This window comes from Schistocerca gregaria, chromosome 2, assembly GCF_023897955.1.
Source record: "Schistocerca gregaria isolate iqSchGreg1 chromosome 2, iqSchGreg1.2, whole genome shotgun sequence".
Taxonomy (NCBI): Eukaryota; Metazoa; Arthropoda; class Insecta; order Orthoptera; family Acrididae; genus Schistocerca; species Schistocerca gregaria.
This window is the reverse complement of record NC_064921.1, coordinates 946,223,759-946,247,196: the sequence shown is the minus strand read 5'-3', so window position 1 is coordinate 946,247,196 and position 23,438 is coordinate 946,223,759.

Here is a 23,438-nt window from a genome sequence, read left to right as displayed (position 1 = left end):
TGTCAACAGATGTTGCTGTTATAACACCATTCAATGAAGTGTGCCCTCTTTTTTACCACGTAGCATCAAAACCAGCCACTATGTCCCTGTCACCATCATTTTCGACAATAGATTCTTCTGCAGCACTTTTCATTGACGATGCTGCAACTTCTTTTACAGCCTCAATCAGTAAGCCATAATACCTCTCAAACTTTGCTGGAGGAGGAGGAAGATTTATTACTGCACAGAGTGTTCTTGCTGCCTTCTGTCCCCTATCAATACAGCGCATGCCATATGCTATCCTCAAATTCACATCATAACCTTTGTTAGCGATTTTAGATGTCATGCAAGACGCACCAACGTTGCATTTGCTGCATATCACAGATAAAGCCTTTCCTGGCACTCTTATCTTCCACCAAAGAAACACACTGAACACCAAAGCAATGCTTGCACATAACATTGTCCAAAATTAATTGTGACAGTAAGTTAACATCAAAGATAATATTACATGAACCTTCGGATTCACAGCCTCCATTTTCATTAGCACCGCAAAAAGTTTCCTTTTGGAAGCACTCGGCGGTGAATTGCTTACTGGCTCTGAGAGGTTGCAGTCTTGAGCCACTGGTGTAACATTTGTTGTAAAACACTTTACTGTGTATCTGTTGCCATGGTGACATTGTTTACGGTTAAGGCAACGAATTCTAGGCATCCTGTGCGATAATATGCCACAAACGAACACAAAACAACACAGCAAAATGAAAATTGTGTCGTAGATTACAGCACCACACTACACGCCTTTCAAAACATAGAACAAACAAAACCAGCAATAAGAACAATGCATGTCGATAGCAGCAGAGAAAGTATCGATATCGATAGTCCTTTGTTTCACATATGACTATCTTTGGCACAAATGTTACATTCGAATTCTAAAGAGCGAAATACACTTTGGTATCACAGAAGAATGCTGTGCAGAGGGCGTGGCGCTGCACCTTCATACACTTAAGACCAAATTACGTACATTATAACTCCTCAAATATATATATATATATATATATATATATATATATATATATATATATATATATATATATATATATATATATATATATATAATCAAATTATTTGGAAGATTTGCACTACAAAGTCAGGATATTTTTGAAACATCGATTTTTTTTTTTAATTTTTAACGTCCTACCCTCGTTATTTTGGGCACTAGTGTAGGAAAAGTAGGTAGGATAGTGCAAAAAGAACTAACAGGGGTAATTCTAACACCTCTCAATAGACTCACCAAAGCTGGCAAGTGGCATTTGAGGTGGCTAAGGAGAAGGCTTCTCTGCAAGTGTGTGGCTCGCCACCAGTGCGATGTACATTTGGTGCAATTCCTTATTCTGCTGAAGCAGTTCCAGCACCTGTTCCTGCTGTAGCTTTTTCCTGCTCGTAGAGGGGCAACTGCTCCTGCCAGCATTGTAAAAAAGCAGAGTCCATAGTGTTAACAGTTTAACACAATGAAAAAGAAGAGTATCACTTACATACATAATGTCGTACATGGCCCCTTTTGTATCTGCACATTTGTGACAACACCACGTTTATCAGTCAACACAAAACGCCATTATGTTAACTGCCAGTGGCTCGTCTATGCGCCCAGAAAGCTGAACACAAGAAAAAAAGGAATGAAACTGGGGGGGAGGAGGGGGGGGGGAGCAGAGTCCAAACACAGCTTAGAGAAGAGCATAAAGCAAACACAACATGAGCAGCATGAGCTCCGTATAAACTGAGCACAACCTAGAGAAGACCATAAACCAAACATGAGCAGCAAGACCATCAGAATGAACTGAGCACATGGAAAACAGACTATGGCACAGGGTGAAGACCAGGTCAAAAGTTGTTGTTGCTGTAAGAACTGCCGGGTCAGGCTTATTGCCACTGGCAGCTAAACACCTGGATTGGTGGCTCTACACATACAATGCTCCATGCATGCCCTCCAACGATGGTACTCTCCTCTATTCCACAAAAGGAAGGAAGCAAAATGGTTGTAACGTCCTGTCGACATCGTGGTCATTAAAGATGAAGCATAAGCTTGGGTTATGTCAACGATGGGGAAGGAAACTGGCTGTGCTGTTACAAAGGAACCATCTCTGCATTTGCCTTGAGCTTATTCCACTGTAACCCCATGCCAGCTCATCTGCATCCTTCTTGGTATCTACTTGTTGTTGTTGTTGTGGTCTTCAGTCCTGAGACTGGTTTGATGCAGCTCTCCATGCTACTCTATCCTGTGCAAGCTTCTTCATCTCCCAGTACCCACTGCAACCCACATCCTTCTGAATCTGCTTAGCGTAGTCATCTCTTGGTCTCCCTCTACGATTTTTTCCCTCTACGCTGCCCTCCAATACGAAATTGGTGATCCCTTGATGCCTCAGAACATGTCCTACCAACCGGTCCCTTCTTCTGGTCAAGTTGTGCCACAAACTTCTCTTCTCCACAATCCTATTCAATACTTCCTCATTAGTTATGTGATCTACCCATCTAATCTTCAGCATTCTTCTGTAGCACCACATTTCGAACGCTTCTATTCTCTTCTTGTCCAAACTATTTATCGTCCATGTTTCACTTCCATACATGGCTACACTCCATACAAATACTTTCAGAAACGACTTCCTGACATTTAAATCTATACTCGATGTTAACAAATTTCTCTTCTTCAGAAACGCTTTCCTTGCCATTACCAGTCTACATTTTATATTCTCTCTGCTTCGACCATCATCAGTTATTTTGCTCCCAAAATAGCAAAACTCCTTTACTACTTTCAGTGTCTCATTTCCTAATCTAATTCCCTCAGCATCACCCGACTTAATTCGACTGCATTCCATTATCCTCGTTTTGCTTTTGTTGATGTTCATCTTATATCCTCTTTTCAAGACACTATCCATTCCGTTCAACTGCTCTCCCAAGTCCTTTGCTGTCTCTGACAGAATTACGATGTCATCGGCGAACCTCAAAGTTTTTATTTCTTCTCCATGGATTTTAATACCTACTCCGAATGTTTCTTTTGTTTCCTTCACTGCTTGCTCAATATACAGATTGAATAACATCGGGGAGAGACTAAAACCCTGTCTCACTCCCTTCCCAACCACTGCTTCCCTTTCATGTCCCTCGGCTCTTATAACTGCCATCTGGTTTCTGTACAAATTGTAAATAGCCTTTCGCTACCTGTATTTTACCCCTGCCACCTTCAGAATTTGAGAGAGAGTATTCCAGTCAACATTGTCAAACGCTTTCTCTAAGTCTACAAATGCTAGAAACGTAGGTTTGCCCTTCCTTAATCTAGCTTCTAAGATAAGTCGTAGGGTCAGTATTGCCTCACGTGTTCCAACATTTCTACGGAATCCAAACTGATCTTCCCCAAGGTCGGATTCTACTAGTTTTTCCATTCGTCTGTAAAGAATTCGCATTATTATTTTGCAGTTGTGACTTATTAAACTGATAATTCGGTAATTTTCACATCTGTCAACACCTGCTTTCTTTGGGATTGGAATCATTATATTCTTCTTGAAGTCTGAGGGTATTTCGCCTGTCTCATACATCTTGCTCACCAGATGGTACAGTTTTGTAAGGACTGGCTCTCCCAAGGCCGTCAGTAGTTCCAACGGAATGTTGTCCACTCTGGGGGCCTTGTTTCGACTCAGGTCTTTCAGTGCTCTGTCAAACTCTTCACGCAGTATCGTATCTCCCATTTCATCTTCATCTACATCCTCTTCCATTTCCATAATATTGTCCTCAAGTACATCGCCCTTGTATAGACCCTCTATATACTCCTTCCACCTTTCTGCTTTCCCTTATTTGCTTAGAACTGGGTTTCCATCTGAGCTCTTGATGTTCATACAAGTGGTTCTCTTACCTCCAAAGGTCTCTTTAATTTTCCTGTAGGCAGTATCTATATTACCCGTAGTGAGATAAGCCTCCACATCCTTACATTTGTCCTCTAGCCATCCCTGCTTAGCCATTTTGCACTTCCTGTCGATCTCATTTTTGAGACGTCTGTATTCCTTTTTGCATGCTTCATTTATTGCATTTTTATATTTTCTCCTTTCATCAATTAAATTCAATATTTCTTCTGTTACCCAAGGATTACTACTAGCCCTCGACTTTTTACCTACTTGATCCTCTGCTGCCTTCACTACACTCATCCCTCAAAGCTACCCATTCTTCTTCTACTATATTTCATACCCCATTCCTGTCAATTGCTCCCTTATGCTCTCCCTGAAACTCTGTACAACTTCAGGTTCTTTTAGTTTATCCATGCCCCATCTCCTTAAATTCCCACCTTTTTGCAGTTTCTTCAGTTTTAATCTACAGGTCATAACCAATAGATTGTGCTCAGAGTCCACATCTGCCCCTGGAAATGTCTAACCATTTAAAACCTGGTTCCTGAATCTCTGTCGTACCATTATAAAATCTATCTGATACCTTTTAGTACTTCCAGGGTTCTTCCATGTATACAGCCTTCTTTTATGATTCTTGAACCAAGTGTTACCTATGATTAAGTTGTGCTCTGTGCAAAATTCTACCAGGCGGCTTCCTCTTTCTTTATAAAATCTATCTGATACCTTTTAGTATTTCCAGGGTTCTTCCATGTATACAGCCTTCTTTTATAATTCTTGAACCAAGTATTACCTATGATAAAGTTGTGCTCTGTGCAAAATTCTACCAGGCGGCTTCCTCTTTCATTTCTTTGCCCCAGTCCATATTCACCTACTACGTTTCCTTCTCTCCCTTTTCCTACTACCAAATTCCAGTCACCCATGACTATTAAATTTTCATCTCCCTTCACTATATGAATAATTTCTTTTATTTGATCATACATTTCTTCAATTTCTTCGTTATCTGCAGAGCTAGTTGACATATAAACTTGTACTACCATAGTAGGTGTGGGCTTCGTATCTATCTTGGCCACAATAATACATTCACTATGCTGTTTGTAGTAGCTTACCCGCATTCCTATTTTCCTATTCACTATTAAACCTACTCCTGCATTAGCCCTATTTGATTTTGTGTTTATAACCCTGTAGTCACCTGACCAGAAGACTTGTTCCTCCTGCCATCGAACATCACTAATTCCCACTATATCTAACTTTAACCTATCCATTTCCCTTTTGAAATTTTGTAACCTACCTTCCCGATTAAGGGATCTGACATTCCACACTCCGATCCGTAGAACGCCGGTTTTCTTTCTCCTGATAACGACATCCTCTTGAGTAGTCCCCGCCCGGAGATCCGAATGGGGGACTATTTTACCTCCGGAATATTTTACCCAAGAGGACGCCATCATCATTTAATCATACAGTAAAGCTGCATGCCCTCAGGAAAAATTACTGCCGTAGATTCCCCTTGCTTTCAGGAATACTAAACAATAAAATGTTAATTAACAGGAGAGAGGTGTGCAGTTCTCGCACCATTCCATTTCTGCTGTGGCAGCTGTACCTCAGAAACACATGAATGGTGGAACAGCATTCACAGCCAACACAAACTAACAGTGCCCGGCATTCACTGGCCTGTGTGTCTAGGTTTACTATTACACCAAATTTTGGCAACGGTGTGACATGCACCAGCCCACACGAGAGAAGGCAGACAGTCAGTGTGAGATGAACTGTGCAACGTGACACACGCCTCCAATCTTTCTCGCTGCAGGCCACATGAGTTGAGTTAACACAACTCCCCACAAATATGTTTGCAAAGTTTTGCTTGTTCGTTCATTTCAAACTGTCTCATCCATCCGTGAAAGACGTGATGCTCCGCAGGTTGTGCCAGAAACTGAACTTTTGGAGATATGACCTTTGTTTCACGTGGTTCACACAACATGCACACCATGCTTATCACTGGAGTGTGTACCCTCCAGGATTGATTATCGAGGCGTACCTCCACTGCAGCATGCCAGTAGTGATGGTGTTGGTGGTTAGTGTTTAACGTCCCGTCGACAACGAGCATGCCAGTATGGACTTTAAAGAGTTTGGTTTGTAACATCTAAAGAGGTGTGGCACAATAAGTGTATGTCTAAGAAAACAACCCCTCATCAGTTCCAGTCACGTCTCATCGAGAAGCCTCTTCCTTGGTTGGACATAGTTCATTGGCGCGGCAATAAAGCCTGTTCACTGCACATCTAGGACCATAAGCAGCGATAACACATGTCTCTGAATCACTGGTGATCTGAAGCTGACACTTGAACCGCAAGTGGACTGGTCCTTATGCTCCTGCATCTGAACTGTTTTTGTAGAGACAAACTATCGACTTTTTTGGGGCAAACAGACACTTTTTTTGCTTTTTTGTGTGTGTGCTTCGCTCGTGAACCTTCTAGTGGTTTTTGCAGTATTTTGTTCTTTTGTGTTGTGTTATTTGCATTGCCTATATTCCCCTTGAACGAGAACTTGACTCTAAGCCAAGATGGCTAAATTAGAAGAACTTATAAATGACTAAAGAAGATCTGCCCATGTGTAACCATAGGATGGAGAGTGAGTTACAGGCATGCTCTGCACATGTGGACTCTGCGGCAGCTTATGACACCATTCCTCCCCCTCTGCAGGGCACACGCCTCCTGCACCCTCTGCCATGGATGCACCAGATAGTTCAAAACTTGACCATACAGATGGCTGCTCTCACCATACAGGTCTTCTTGTTGGCACATTAACGGGCAGTGTGCAACAGGCACCATAGTGACAGCTGATCCAGCCACCACTATACTGGTTCATGCAACTGGCCATGCAGCCCCAACTGTTCCACTGACAGCAGAGCAGCCACTGAGTGACCTCTACTGGTACCACACAAGCTTTGGCAATGAAGTGACAAAGTGTCATTCTCCCTGGACACACTGAAACCCCAGCTGCAGCCGAGCCCAGATGCACCTGGTTGCAGTTCAGTATCCGTGTGTTTCTTCTTAGCAAAACGGGCAGGCAGTGTGAGGTACCTCATTGACATGGGTCTCACTGCTTGATATTCCACTGTTCTATGCTAGGAAACTGCAGGCGGGCTGAGCACTCTGCCTCACTATGGTGAAAAATTTGGCCATTTAAACATATGACACTCACAACCACAATTTAGAACTCAGACTATGTCGAACATTCTCATGGACATTTACTGTGGCTGACGTCAATGAACCAATCCTGGGGACGGACTTTCTTGTTCACTACAGGCTGCAAACCGACAATGCAAACAGCCAGCTCATTGATGTGACAACAGATCTGAAGATAGTGTGACAGCGCTGGCAGGCTGCCTTCCTCAGCATAAAACCTGTGAAGTGCCTGGACTGTAGGACGACATTCTGGAAAAATTTTCCTAACTCACCCACCCGGTTGGCACATCGAAGGACATCAAGCATTCAATGGCACACCTTATAATAACCATGCCCAGCCCACCCTCACTGTGCCGCCCACGTCAACTTGTGCCCAATCAGCTTGTGGTATCAAAGGCTAAGCTCGAGGTCATGCCATGGCAATGTGTCGTTCAGCCATCAGGCAGCCTATGGTTGACTGCATTGCATTTAGTTCCAAAACAAGTAAATTCATGGCTCCCATGTGGAGACTATCACGCCATTAATTCACGAATGGTACCAGATAGATGTCCTGTACTGTATCTTCAATATTTTGGTCATACCTTGCAGGACTGTGTCATATTTCGCAATATCGATTCCTCAAAGGCGTACACACAAATACCAGTGGCACCCAAAGACATTCAGAAGACAGCTATCGTCACCCCCTTTGTGCATTTCAAAAGGCTTTTTATGACATTCAGTCTTCGGAATGCTGCCCAGATCTGGCAGCAGGTCCTGGATGGCGTCTTGTGAAGCTTCCCATGTTGTTTTATGTACCTCAACAATGTCCTAATGTTCTCAAAGTCAAACAAGCTCCATTGCAGCCACCCAACAACTGTCTTTCGGCGACTGAGTGAAGCCAGAATCTTTATCAGCCCATTGAAGTGCACATTCGGTGTGATGGAAATCGAGTTCCTTGGTCATTTAATCACCCCCACCATATCGATGCCACTGCCAGACAAAGAAGAAGCAAATTTGAACATGCTGCGTCCACTACACTAGTAAATCTCTTCCACACTATTTGCCAATTGTCCATACAACTAACCTACATAAATAAAACCTAGAAGATTCATTTACAAATGATAAAAAAATACATACTGATTTAAAGTTACATAATGTATTGGAAAGTCAATCCCTCTACTTGAAAGAAACCTGCATTTATGCACAATAACTCTGTCTTTAGCAGCCTTGGCTGACAATGCACAAATATCAGTCACAACGCATATATAGTTAACTGATGCTTGAGTATGACAATGCACAAATATCAGTCACAACGCATATGTAGTTAACTGATGCTTGAGTACATTACGCAGCACCTATGATCTCTCGTAAGTTGACTGGTCCAGCCCGGTACAGTCATAAAGCAGTATGGGAACTGGATCAGCCCACATCTTTCCGTTTCCTCCCTAGAGTTCTCATCACATGCTCCAACAGACAAGTAACTTCCTGTCCAGTATTCACATCAAATACTGAAACACTGTTTTGTGTACTACATCTACATCTACATTTATACTCCGCAAGCCACCCAACGGTGTGTGGCGGAGGGCACTTTACGTGCCACTGTCATTACCTCCCTTTTCTGTTCCAGTCGCGTATGGTTCGCGGGAAGAACGACTGTCTGAAAGCCTCCGTGCGCGGTCGAATCTCTCTAATTTTACATTCGTTATCTCCTCGGGAGGTATAAGTAGGGGGAAGCAATATATTCGATACCTCATCCAGAAACGCACCCTCTCGAAATCTGGACAGCACGCTACACCGCGATGCAGAGCGCCTCTCTTGCAGAGTCTGCCACTTGAGTTTGCTAAACATCTCCGTAACGCTATCACGCTTACCAAATAACCCTGCGACGAAACGCGCCGCTCTTCTTTGGATCTTCTCTATCTCCTCCGTCAACCCGACCTGGTACGGATCCCACACTGATGAGCAATACTCAGGTATAGGTCGAACAAGTGTTTTGTAAGCCACCTCCTTTGTTGACGGACTACATTTTCAAAGGACTCTCCCAATGAATCTCAACCTGGTACCCGCCTTACTAACAATTAATTTTATTTGATCATTCCACTTCAAATCGTTCCGCACGCATACTCCCAGATGTTTTACAGAAGTAACTGCTACCAGTGTTTGTTCCGCTATCATAAATCATACAATAAAGGATCCTTCTTTCTATGTATACGCAGTACATTACATTTATCTATGTTAAGGGTCAGTTGCCACTCCCTGCACCAAGTGCCTATCTGCTGCAGATCTTCCTACATTTAGCTACAATTTTCTAATGCTGCAACTTCTCTGTATACTACAGCATCATCCGCGAAAAGCCGCATGGAACTTCCGACATTATCTACTAGGTCATTTATATATATTGTGAAAAGCAATGGTCCCATAACACTCCCCTGTGGCACGCCAGAGGTTACCTTAACGTCTGTAGACATCTCTCCATTGATAACAACATGCTGTGTTCTGTTTGCTAAAAACTCTTCAATCCAGCCACACAGCTCGTCTGATATTCCGTAAGCTCTTACTTTGTTTATCAGGCGACAGTGCGGAACTGCATCGAATGCCTTCCGGAAGCCAAGGAAAATAGCATCTACCTGGGAGCCTGTATCTAATACTTTCTGGGTCTCATGAACAAATAAAGCGAGTTGGGTCTCACACGATCGCTGTTTCCGGAATCCATGTTGATTCCAACAGAGTAGATTCTGGGTTTCCAAAAACGACATGATACGCGAGCAAAAAACATGTCCTAAAATTCTACAACAGATCGACGTCAGAGATATAGGTCTACAGTTTTGCGCATCTACTCGACTACCCTTCTTGAAGACTGGGACTATCTGTGCTCTTTTCCAATCATTTGGAACCTTCCGTTCCTCTAGAGACTTGCGGTACACGGCTGTTAGAAGGGGGCAAATTCTTTCGCGTACTCTGTGTAGAATCGAATTGGTATCCCGTCAGGTCCAGTGGACTTTCCTCTGTTGAGTGATTTCAGTTGCTTTTCTATTCCTTGGACACGTATTTCGATGTCAGCCATTTTTTAGTTTGTGCGAGGATTTAGAGGAGGAACTGCAGTGCGGTCTTCCTCTGCGAAACAGCTTTGGAAAAAGGTGTTTAGTATTTCAGCTTTACGCGTGTCATCCTCTGTTTCAATGCCATCATCAGCCCGGAGTGGCTGGATATGCTGTTTCGAGCCACTTACTGATTTAACGTTAAGACCAGAACTTCCTAGGATTTTCTGTCAAGTCGGTACATAGAATTTTACTTTCGAATTCACTGAACGCTTCACACATAGCTCTCCTTATGCTAACTTTGACATCGTTTAGCTTCTGTTTGTCTGAGAGGTTTTGGCTCCGTTTAAACTTGGAATGAAGCTCTCTTTGTTTTCGAAGTAGGTTCCTAACCACGGTGGGTTTTTCCCGTCCCTGACAGTTTTACTCTGCACGTACCTGTCTAAAACGCATTTTACGATTGCCTTGAACTTTTTCCATAAACATTCAACATTGATATTGTCGGAACAGAAATGTTCGTTTTGATCTGTTAGGTAGTCTGAAATCTGCCTTCTATTACTCTTGCTAAACAGATAAACCTACCTCCCATTTTTTATATTCCTATTAACTTCCATATTCAGGGATGCTGCAATGGCCTTATGATCACTAATTCCCTGATCTGCACTTACAGAGTCGAAAAGTTCGGGTCTGTTTGTTATCAGTAGGTCCAAGATGTTATCTCCACGAGTCGGTTCTCTGTTTAATTGCTCGAGGTAATTTTCGGATAGTGCACTCAGTATAATGTCACTCGATGCTCTGTCCCCACCCCGTCCTAAACATGAGTGTCCCAGTCTATATCTGGTAAATTGAAATCTCCACCTAAGACTACAACATGCTGAGAAAATTTATGTGAAATGTATTCCAAATTTTCAGTCAATTTTTCTGCCACTAATGCTGCTGAGTCGGGAGGTCGGTAAAAAGAGCCAACTATTAACCTAGCTCGGTTATTGAGTGTAACCTCCACCCATAATAATTCACAGGAACTATCCACTTCTACTTCACTACAGGATAAACTACTACTAACAGCGACAAACACGCCACCACCGGTTTCTAAACACCGCCTATGCCTTTGTAAAAATTTTGGCAGGATTTATCTCAGGCTTCAGCCAGCTTTCTGTACCTATAACGATTTCAGCTTCGGTGCTTTCTATCAGCGCTTGAAGTTCCGGTACTTTACCAATGCAGCTTCGACAGTTTACAATTACAATACTGATTGCTGCTTGGTCCCCGCATGTCCTGACTTTGCCCCGCACCATTTGAGGCTGTTGCTCTTTCTGTACTTGCCCGAAGCCATCTAACTTAAAAAACCGCCCAGTCCACGCCACACATCCCCTGCTACCCGTGTAGGCGCTTGCTGCGTGTAGTGGACTGCTGACCTATCCAGCAGAACCCGAAACCCCACCACCCTATGGCGCAAGTCGAGGAATCTGCAGCCCACACGGTCGCAGAACCGTCTCAGCCTCTGATTCAGACGCTCCATACGGCTCTATACCAAACGTCCGTAGTCATTCCTGTCGACAATGCTGCAGATGGTGAGCTCTGTTTTCATCCCGCTAGCGAGACTGGCAGTCTTCACCAAATCAGATAGCCGCCGGAAGCCAGAGAGGATTTCTCCCAATCCATAGCGACACACATCATTGGTGCCGACATGAGCGACCACCCACAGATGGGTGCACCCTGTACCCTTCATGGCATCCGGAAGGACCCTTTCCACATCTGGAATGACTCCCCCCAATATGCACACGGAGTGCACATTGGTTTTCTTCCCCTCTCTTGCTGCCATATCCCTAAGGGGCCCCATTACGCGCCTGACGTTGGAGCTCCCAACTACCAGTAAGCCCACCCTCTGTGACTACCCGGATCTTGCAGACTGAGGGACAACCTCTGGAACAGGACAAGCAGCCATGTCAGGCCGAAGATCAGTATCAGCCTGAGACAGAGCCTGAAACCGGTTCATCAGACAAACTGGAGAGGGCTTCCATTCAGCCCTCCGGAATGTCTTTTGCCCCCTGCCACACCTCGAGATGACCTCCCACTCTACCACAGGTGAGGGATCAGCCTCAATGTGGGCAGTATCCTGGGCAGCCACAGTCGTAGTTCTATCGGGGGATTCGTGGGACCAGCTGGCCGTCCCCGACAAACCCCCATCCGGATCCCCACAGTGATGCCCATTGGCAACAGCCTCAAGCTGTGTGACCGAAGCCAACACTGCCTGAAGCTGGGAGCGAAGGGATGGCAACTCAGCCTGCATCCGAAAACAGCAGTTGCAGTCTCTATCCATGCTAAAAACTGTTGTGCAAAGAACGTCTGAACTAATCTACAGAGAGCACAAACAATTTGACACAAAATTTAAACGGTTATTAAAATACAAGATTGCCTAATAGATGCAGTAATGCTGCTACTTGCTCACTGCTGACACACTGCGCTGCGGCGGAAGGAGACTATGCGATTTTACACTATTCGGGTACTAAAACGCGATGCTACACTTTCAAATACTATAATACGCCCGAACTTCATGAATTAAAAAATGCAAGTACCAAAAACACGCAAAGAAATTAAGAATTAAACTATGTAACAAATAAGTTGTATGGGATTTATGTCCAGTGTGATTAAAAAGTGTTCACATATGAAACATTAATGAACAGAGTTAAATGCAATAAAGAAATGAAATAACAAGGTGATACACACAGATATACTAAGATACTGTTCCTCCTTTTTACAGTACAAATTATGAACATTGGCGCATTTCAAAATGGCAAAAGGATCTACTCATTTAGTCTCTTGGCATATATGTATGAAATCCTAAAGTACATATTTGTTACAGACCACAACTATATAGTGCATCATAGATTTTAACTTAATCAATAGATAAGACAGAACTTTAAAAATCACAACATCTTACATACTAAATTCCAGACAAACAAAACACAGTTATATAGTTTTATGAATCTAAAAATAGATTTAAACTCAGCCAATGGATAAGATAGAACCCTAGAAATCACATCGTCTTACATACTAAACTCATGACACTGGAAAAAGAACAAACAAAAAAAAATTAGATACTTATGGATCATTTCTGTATGCTTTTAGTTTCTTAGATTTATGATACACAAGACTGTATATGTTAGGATGTGGATTTTCAAGAATTTCAAATGGTCCAGTATAAATATTGAAGAATTTCTTTTTCTCAGATGTCAACACTTCAGATTTCTCTTTGGCTTTCATCAACACAAGATCTTCTACATCAAATTTAGAAAATCTGCATTAATCATCATGTCTCTGCTTTCTCCTATCCCTCTGCTTTTCATCTCCCTGACAAACTCTTCCCTCTCTTGCAGTGACAGAATTTTACATGGAGGAATCTCACTATTCTCAGAAATAAAGTTAGCTGGTCTGTGATTAAACATGATTTCAAATGGTAAAAAATTCTGTTGAAGAATGTGGTAAACTGTTCATAACATCCTCAAAATCACTGACATAATCTATCCAATTGGTAAGATTCTTATTACAATAAGTTCTAAACACTCTTCTAAACTCTCTCATATATCTTTCTGCAGGGTTACTCGAAGGATGGTTCACCAAGGCTAGAATATGTCTTATTTTTACACAATCAACAAAATCTTTCTAAGCTTGTGACGTGAAGTGAGAACCATTATCAGATAAAATTGTTTTAAGAATACCCACCTGTTAAAAATATGAGTTTTCAAACTTAGAGGTGATTTGCTTACTGGTAGCTTTCTTGAAACGAATAGCTTTATGAACATTGAAAATACATCAACCACCCCAAAAACATAACAAAATATATTCTTAGACTTAGGCAAAGGTCCATAAACATCCACAAACATGAGATCAAGGTTACTAGAAGCCAGTATGTTTTGCATTTGGTCTCTACTTGTTTGGTTACTTACCTTCAAATGGTTCAAATGGCTCTGAGCACTATGGTACTTAACATCTGAGGTCATCAGTCCCCTAGAACTTAGAACTACTTAAATCTAACTAACCTAAGAACATCACACAAATCCACGCCCGAGGCAGGATTCGAATTTGCGACCATAGCAGTCGAGCAGTTCCAGGCTGAAGAGCCTAGAACCTCTCGACCACTCCGGCCAATACTTACCTTCACTCTTTGACATCTGTCACAGCTGACAATTTTCTTCTTGACTCTGCTTCCTATGTTATAAAAATAGATGTTTTCCTGAGTTTTTTGTTTGCACAATGACCAAAACTCTCATGTGTATAAGTAATTAAAGTATTAATATACTGTCCCAGCCAACATAGTTTCCCATCCTCTGAGTCCCCCTTATGTATCCTGAATAAAGTACCATTGTGTCCCTAATAATATTGTTCTTTCTTTTCTGCCTCTTTCTTACCCAACATGCTCTTAATCAATTTCCAATTCTGATCATGATTTTGATACCTGTGGATATCTTTGCAAATTTTCAAGGTCTCTTTTCCCTCTTTCACACCTCTCAAGTAGATAATTTTAAACTCTTCCTCTCCTTCTCCAAAGCCGTTAGATGATTCACTCTCTAAAGGTAGCCTAGACAAAGCGTCAGCAACAATATTGTTTGTGGCCTTAATGAATCTGATATCATAATTGAACTGCTGTAAAAATAAGGTCCAATGAGTAATTCTGTTATGGTACAGATTACACACCTGATGATAACATAATGTCTTCTGATCAATATAGACGATGACTTTGAGACCTAGTAAATAATTTTTACAGCCGAAAGTTCTTTCTCAGTTACAGAGTATGTCTTTTGGTTCAAATGGCTCTGAGCACTATGGGGCTTAACATCTGAGATCAACAGTCCCCTAGAACTTAGAACTACTTAATCCTAACAAACCACACACATCCATGCCCGAGGCAGGATTCGAATCTTCAACTGTAGTGTTTGTACAGTTCCAGACTGAAGTGCCTAGAACCACTTGGCCACACCAGCCAGCATATGTCTTTTCATGTTTCTGCAGTACTCTACCAATAAATGCAAGAGATCTATGTTCAATAACACCATTAACTTCAACCTCCTGAAATAAATGAGCTCCCAAAGCAACATCACTACTGTCTGTCATAATACAAAAAGGAGGAGACAAATCCAGCCTGGACAGTATCTGGCTTTGAGTCAACTGTTATTTCATCTCATCGAAAGCATCCTGACCCTCCTGATTCCAATCCCAAACAGTATTCTCCTTCAAAAGTTCACACATGCATTAAGCATTCAAAACTTGACATCTACAAAATTTTCTATAAAATCTCATTAACCCAAAAAAAGATTTAAGCTGTTTTTTGTTGCAAGGAGTAGGAAAATTACCAATAGCATCAAGTTTCTCTTCATCATTTGCAATTCCTGTTACAGATATAAAAAGTTCAAAAAATTTAACTTCTTCCACAAAAAATTACACTTACTTATTTTCAAAGCCATGCCTCCTGATTCTAATTTTGAAAACATCTCTTAACAGATCTAAATGTTGTTCCCAAGTTTTTTCAGTGACCAGAATGTCATCAACAAACACAATTAATTTTGAACTCCTTTCACTTCCCAAGACAGAATCCAGGGATCTTATGAATTCAGCTACTGATACATTTAGCCCAAATAGCACCACACAGTATTGAAAACACTTACCTCCATACAAAAATGCAGAATACCTTCTAGAATTAATTTCAAGTGGGATCTGGTGAAATCCAGAGGTCAAGTCCAAACTACTCAAGTATTTTACTTAATCATATTTGTGAAACAGCTTGTACATGTTCTCAGGATGGTCATACTCTCTGATAAGAAATTTATTAAGATGTCTAGAGTCCAAAACAATTCTCACTCCACCATTTCTCTTACTTACCACAACTAAGAGATTATATTATGGACTCCTACTTCTCTCATTTACACCCCGTGTTCCCATTGTCTGAATTTATTTCTCTATATCTTTCCTTTTTGAAAATGGTATATTCTACAGTTTGAGAAAGAAACATTGATGATCTCTTAGGTAAAGTATCCACTGATAGGCTTTCACTTTCTCTGGTTTTTCACTAAACACATTTCTAAACCCCAGTAACAAATTCCTTAGTTGTTCCTTTTGTAGGTCATTAAGAGTCACGGCTTACCTTACTTTAAAATCTACTACACTTCCAAAATCCTGATCCTCAGTATCATCAAAATCTATATCATCGATAACACCTGGAACTCATCTTGGTTCACAATGTTTTGCAAATAGTTACAACATTTCCCACAATTTAAAATACAGAAATTAGTTTTCACGTAAGTATTACTTTTAGGTTCCAAAATAAACAATTCTTTAGCATTCCATCCAAAACAAGTCTCAACTTTCACTACCCAATCCATACTGAGAATTATGTTTTCTTCCAGACTAGGGATCAATAAGCATCCATGTTCAAAGGTTTTGTCTTCTAAACTAGACGTTAAAAGTACCTGAGATTTTACCTGTAGCTCCTCTTATCTTTACACCTACTATGGGTATTTCCACAAAATTCTCACTATACTTGATCTTGTCTCTAAATTGTTCAGACTGCCTGTATCAGTCAAACAGTTCCCTTCCCACTGATCAGTCTCAATGTAAGGACATCCAAAATCTGAATCATCATCTCTGTTATTAGACACTTCATGCAAAGATGACGTTCAATTTCATCAAATTCTACATGTACACTGTCTTTGCAGGGTTTTATCAATTTTGCTGGTATCACAGTGTTACTTTGGTACTCATGGAAGTAAATATTGAAAAAAAACATTCACATTAGTTAGCTTACTGTTTTAAACATTTAAATTTTTTTGATCTAAACTATTAAATTTCTATTCCATTTCTTCCTGTACGGCCTTCTATTAAACTCTGATATCATTAACATTCTTTGTCTGTCGTGCAGATTCACTTACTAGCTCATTTTCCAAAACAATAAATTTACTTTCTGAGACATCAACTTTTTCATTCCACTTTTTAATCCATTTGACAACCCTTTTTTTAGCCCCAAAACCTGATTACTAAGTTGATCTATTTGGCATTGTAACCTGTCCATTTTACTATTGTCTTCAATTTTCAGATCATTTAATTGTTGTTGTAGAGAAGTAAATTTTTCCATTAACTGCACTAAATTTGCTATAGAGCCACCGTGGTACAATAACCGAGTTAGAAAACTGCTGCGGAAGCAAAGGGAACTTCACAGCAAACATAAACATAGCCAAAGCCTTGCAGACAAACAAAAATTACGCGAAGCGAAATGTAGTGTGAGGAGGGCTATGCGAGAGGCTTTCAATGAATTCGAAAGTAAAGTTCTATGTACTGACTTGGCAGAAAATCCTAAGAAATTTTGGTCCTATGTCAAAGCGGTAGGTGGATCAAAACAAAATGTCCAGACACTCTGTGACCAAATTGGTACTGAAACAGAGGATGACAGACTAAAGGCCGAAATACTAAATGTCTTCTTCCAAAGCTGTTTCACAGAGGAAGACTGCACTGTGCTTCCTTCTCTAGATTGTCGCACAGTTGACAAAATGGTAGATATCGAAATAGACAACAGAGGGATAGAGAAACAATTAAAATCGCTCAAAAGAGGAAAGGCTGCTGTTCCTGATGGGATACCAGTTCGATTTTACACAGAGTACGCGAAGGAACTTGCCCCCCTTCTTGCAGCGGTGTACCGTAGGTCTCTAGAAGAGCGAAGCGTTCCAAAGGATTGGAAAAGGGCACAGGTCGTCCCCGTTTTCAAGAATGGACGTCGAACAGATGTGCAGAACTATAGACCTATATCTCTAACGTCGATCAGTTGTAGAATTTTGGAACACATATTATGTTCGAGTATAATGTCTTTTCTGGAGACTAGAAATCTACTCTGTAGGAATCAGCATGGGTTTCGAAAAAGACGGTCGTGTGAAACCCAGCTCGCGCTATTCGTCCACGAGACTCAGAGGGTCTTAGACACGGGTTCACAGGTAGATGCCATTTTTCTTGACTTCCGCAAGGCATTTGACACAGTTCCCCACAGTCGTTTAATGAGCAAAGTAAGAGCATACGGACTATCAGATCAATTGTGTGATTGGATTGAGGAGTTCCTAGATAACAGAACGCAGCATGTCATTCTCAATGGAGAGAAGTCTTCCGAAGTAAGAGTGATTTCAGGTGTGCCGCAGGGGAGTGTCATAAGACCGTTGCTATTCACAATATACATAAATGACCTGGTGGATGACATCGGAAGTTCACTGAGGCTTTTTGCAGATGATGCTGTGGTGTATCGAGAGGTTGCAACAATGGAAAATTGTACTGAAATGCAGGAGGATCTGCAGCGAATTGACGCATGGTGCATGGAATGCCAATTGAATCTCAATGTAGACAAGTGTAATGTGATGCGAATACATAGAAAGATAGGTCCCTTATCATTTAGCTACAAAATAGCAGGTCAGCAACTGGAAGCAGTTAATTCCATAAATCATCTGGGAGTACGCATTAGGAGTGAATTAAAATGGAATGATCATATAAAGTTGATCGTTGGTAAAGCAGATGCCAGACTGAGATTCATTGGAAGAATCCTAAGGAAATGCAATCCGACAACAAAGGAAGTAGGTTACAGTACGCTTGTTCGCCCACTGCTTGAATACTGCTCAGCAGTGTGGGATCCGCACCAGATAGGGTTGATAGAAGAGATAGAGAAGATCCAACGGAGAGCTGCGCGCTTCGTTACAGGATCATTTAGTAATCGCGAAAGCGTTACGGAGATGATAGATAAACTCCAGTGGAAGACTCTGCAGGAGAGACGCTCAGTAGCTCGGTACGGGCTTTTGTTAAAGTTTCGAGAACATACCTTCACCGAAGAGTCAAGCAGTATATTGCTCCCTCCTATGTATATCTCGCGAAGAGACCATGAGGATAAAATCAGAGAGATTAGAGCCCACACAGGAGCATACCGACAATCCTTCATTCCACGTACAATACGAGACTGGAATAGAAGGGAGAACCGATAGAGGTACTCAGGGTACCCTCCGCCACACACCGTCAGGTGGCTTGCGGAATATGGATGTAGATGTAGATAGTTATTTGTTTCAGTTAACTGTCCACCTGTTTAGGTGGGTGGTAATGTGCTCACTCCCATGCAAGTGGGCCCGTGTTCGATTCCCAGTCGTGTTGGGGATTTTTCCCGCTCATGGACTGGATGTTGTGTTGTCCTCCTGATCATTTTATCCTCATCACCAGTGCACAACATCACCCAATGTGGCGTCAAATGAAATGAGACTTGCACTTGGCAGCTGAACGTCCTTGAATAGGGGCTTCCCAGCCGAACAATGCCATACGCTCGTTTCATTTGATTTCAGTTAACTGAGCATTAACTGCACTAAATTTTGTATTGTTACCCACCTTCATTTCCTGTAATTTTGCCATAATCAGCTGTAAAATACCAGTTTTAACTGTTTTGCTAACTACACTTTCACTTGGTTCAAACATGTCCTGCCTGGGTCCTACAGCTTTCATTTCATCACCACTACCCTTACCTCCATTCATTTTCCTAGCAACAAAAAAATAATAATAATTTCACCAATAGTTTGTACATATATTTTTTCTTATTGATGCCCTTGTCATAGTCGTAAAGTCCTCTTTCAATTGATCCAGTCTGTCGTTGTTAATAGTATCTTGTCACTGTAGATAGAACTTTGCTGGGCAGCTCTCGGTCTTCTTTCTTCGAGTAACTGTAAATCTGTTTTTATATATATATATATATATATATATATATATATATATATATATATATATATATATATATATATATATATATATATATATATAAAACAGAAAGAAACTTCCACATGGGAAAAATATATTAAAAATAAAGATTCCAAGACTTACCAAGCGGGAAAGCGCCGGCAGACAGGCACATGAACAAAACACACAAACACACACACAAAATTACGAGCTTTCGCAACTGGCAGTTGCTTCGTCGGAAGGAAGGAAGGAGAGGGAAAAATGAAAGGGTGTGGGTTTTAAGGGAGAGGGTAAGGAGTCATTCCAATCCCGGGAGCGGAAAGACTTCCCTTAGGGGAAAAAAAAGGATAGGTGTACACTCGCACACACACACACACATATCCATCCGCACATACACAGACACAAGCAGACATATTTAAAGGCAAAGAGTTAAGGGCAGAGATGTCAGTCGAGGCGGAAGTACAGAGGCAAAGAAGTTGTTGAAAGACAGGTGAGGTATGAGCGGCGGCAACTTGAAATTAGCGGAGGTTGAGGCCTGGCGGATATCGAGAAGAGAGGATATACTGAAGGGCGAGTTCCTATCTCCGGAGTTCGGATAGGTTGGTGTTGGTGGGAAGTATCCAGATAACTCGGACGGTGTAACACTGTGCCAAGATGTGCTGGCCGTGCATCAAGGCATGTTTAGCCACAGGGTACAGAAGCAGATAACCAGAGCCACTTCCTCATCCCCTCAAACCCAGAACCTCTCACAGAAGAACCCCAAAAGTGCCCCACTTGTAACAGAATACTTCCCGGGACTGGATCAGACCTTGAATGTGGCTCTCCAGCAGGGATACGACTTCCTAAAATCCTGCCCCGAAATGAGATCCATCCTTCATGAAATCCTCCCCACTCCACCAAGAGTGTCTTTCCGCCGTCCACCTAACCTTCGTAACCTCTTGGTTCATCCCTATGAAATCCCCAAACCACCTCCCCTACCCTCTGGCTCCTACCCTTGCAACCGCCCCCGGTGTAAAACCTGTCCTATGCACCCTCCCACCACCACCTACTCCAGTCCTGTAACCCGGAAGGTGTACACAATCAAAGGGAGAGCCACATGTGAAAGCACCCATGTGATCTACCAACTGACCTGCCTGCACTGTGATGCTTTCTATGTGGGAATGACCAGCAACAAACTGTCCATTCGCATGAATGGACACAGGCAGACAGTGTTTGTTGGTAATGAGGATCACCCTGTGGCTAAACATGCCTTGATGCACGGCCAGCACATCTTGGCACAGTGTTACACCGTCCGAGTTATCTGGATACTTCCCACCAACACCAACCTATCCGAACTCCGGAGATGGGAACTCGCCCTTCAGTATATCCTCTCTTCTCGATATCCGCCAGGCCTCAACCTCCGCTAATTTCAAGTTGCCGCCGCTCATACCTCACCTGTCTTTCAACAACTTCTTTGCCTCTGTACTTCCGCCTCGACTGACATCTCTGCCCTTAACTCTTTGCCTTTAAATATGTCTGCTTGTGTCTGTGTATGTGCGGATGGATATGTGTGTGTGTGTGCGAGTGTACACCTATCCTTTTTTTTCCCCTAAGGGAAGTCTTTCCGCTCCCGGGATTGGAATGACTCCTTACCCTCTCCCTTAAAACCCACACCCTTTCATTTTTCCCTCTCCTTCCTTCCTTCCTGACGAAGCAACTGCCAGTTGCGAAAGCTCGTAATTTTGTGTGTGTGTTTGTGTGTTTTGTTCATGTGCCTGTCTGCCGGCGCTTTCCCGCTTGGTAAGTCTTGGAATCTTTATTTTTAATATATATATATATATATATATATATATATATATATATATATATATATATATATATATATATAAATTGCAAAAGACACAAATCACTGTCCTTTCTTCTGCAACGAACAAAACTACATTATCTGTCAACTGTTCCCAGATGAGCCCCCAGCTGTAATCTTACCCTCCCACACATCACCAGTAAATTTATAGCCACTTCATTAGTTTCAAAAGCTTTGAGAGGCATAAGATATCCACAAAAATCTTTTTTTACTTACCTTCATTTTCTCCTTGTTGGCCGCAGTATGTCTAGGGATAGATTGGTAAGGTTGAAATTTCTTTAACTTTGTGGGTTCCAGTTGACATGATAATGTTTGAAGGTTTGCCTGTCTTACTCTTGAATTTTATTTTTTGTCACATTCTTTCAATATCACACCATCTTTAAAATTTCTACTTCTGTAACACCATAAACTACATTGTTATTGCCAGATATAAAAACACATGCATTTCCATCAGAAGAATGCCCACTTCTACTCTACTCATTCTGCGGTATTAACAATATTCCACAGAGTTTACAAAACAAAAGAGTTTACAGACTTTCTTGACAGAAGCAGAATCTTCAAGTTACATCATTATTTTATAAATGAGTCTAGAAATAAATTTAAAATTAGCGTCAGAGTGCAAAAATAATAATAGGAATTTCAAGTCTGTCAGACATTTCATAATTCCAAATATTTCTAAGGGTTGGTACACATCAATTGTAACAAATTAATTTACTTTTATACATTTCAGCCTAAAATATAATGCATTGCACACAAAATCATATGAAATTCATTTAGTTAAACAGCTGATATAATGTTTCTATTTAAAAAAAGGTAATGCTAGAGGAGGATGTCCCATTACAGCCTCCTCTATGTGTTGAGTAATTTCATTGCTTATTAAATGATTGTAAGCATCACTGAAGGTTTCATTTGCTTACTCTGCAAAGAATTCACTTGTTTTCTCAGTTGGTATAATATTATTGTCATCATCGTAGAGTACTTCTCCCCATGGCTAATGCTAATGAGAACATCGTTGATGTGTATCAAGAACAGTATTGGTTCCAATATGCTACCACGAGGACCAAATAATTTCTTTCTGGTAAGTGCCTCACTAAACGTTCAGCCATATATGAGTTTGTGTTACCTCTACTCTTTGGAGGTATGAGTGGAACCACTTATTAGCTTCACCTCTTATTCCTAATAATTCTAGCTTATTCAGTAGAATCTTATATTCAGCAGTATCAGAAAGCTTATACAGACCTCATGGGTAAAATCAAATAATGAAAAGTCCAGGATGGAAAACAATGATACAGAAAGGATTGATTGTTATTCATTACATAGAAGAGGCACTGAGTCATTTACAGGTACAATGAAAAGACTGCTGAAATACTGAGATTTTGGCCGAAGTCTTTCTCCTGTGGTAGAAAACACACACATTCACACAAGCACAACTCATACACAAATGGCCGCTGTCTCAGGATGCTAGAGCCCAATGGTGACTGCGTCTGATGGAGCAGCAATCTGCTGAGATGAATGGTGGGGGCAAAGAGGTGACATGAGGTGGGGAGGTGGATGGTAGTGCTGTATAGTGCAGTGTGTAGGTACTTGGTGGGAAGGGAATAGGGCTGTTAGGTGCGGTGGTGGGAGGCTGTTGTGAAGTGGGAGTAGGGAAAGGGACAGGTAAGTGGGAGACAGGGGCTAGTGGAGGTATAGGACTGGGGGTGGGGGTGGGAGTGGAAGATTACGGGAATTAAAGATATGTTGCAGGGAGATTTCACACCTGCACTGTTCAGGAAAGCCAGTGTTGGTAGAAAGAATCCATATA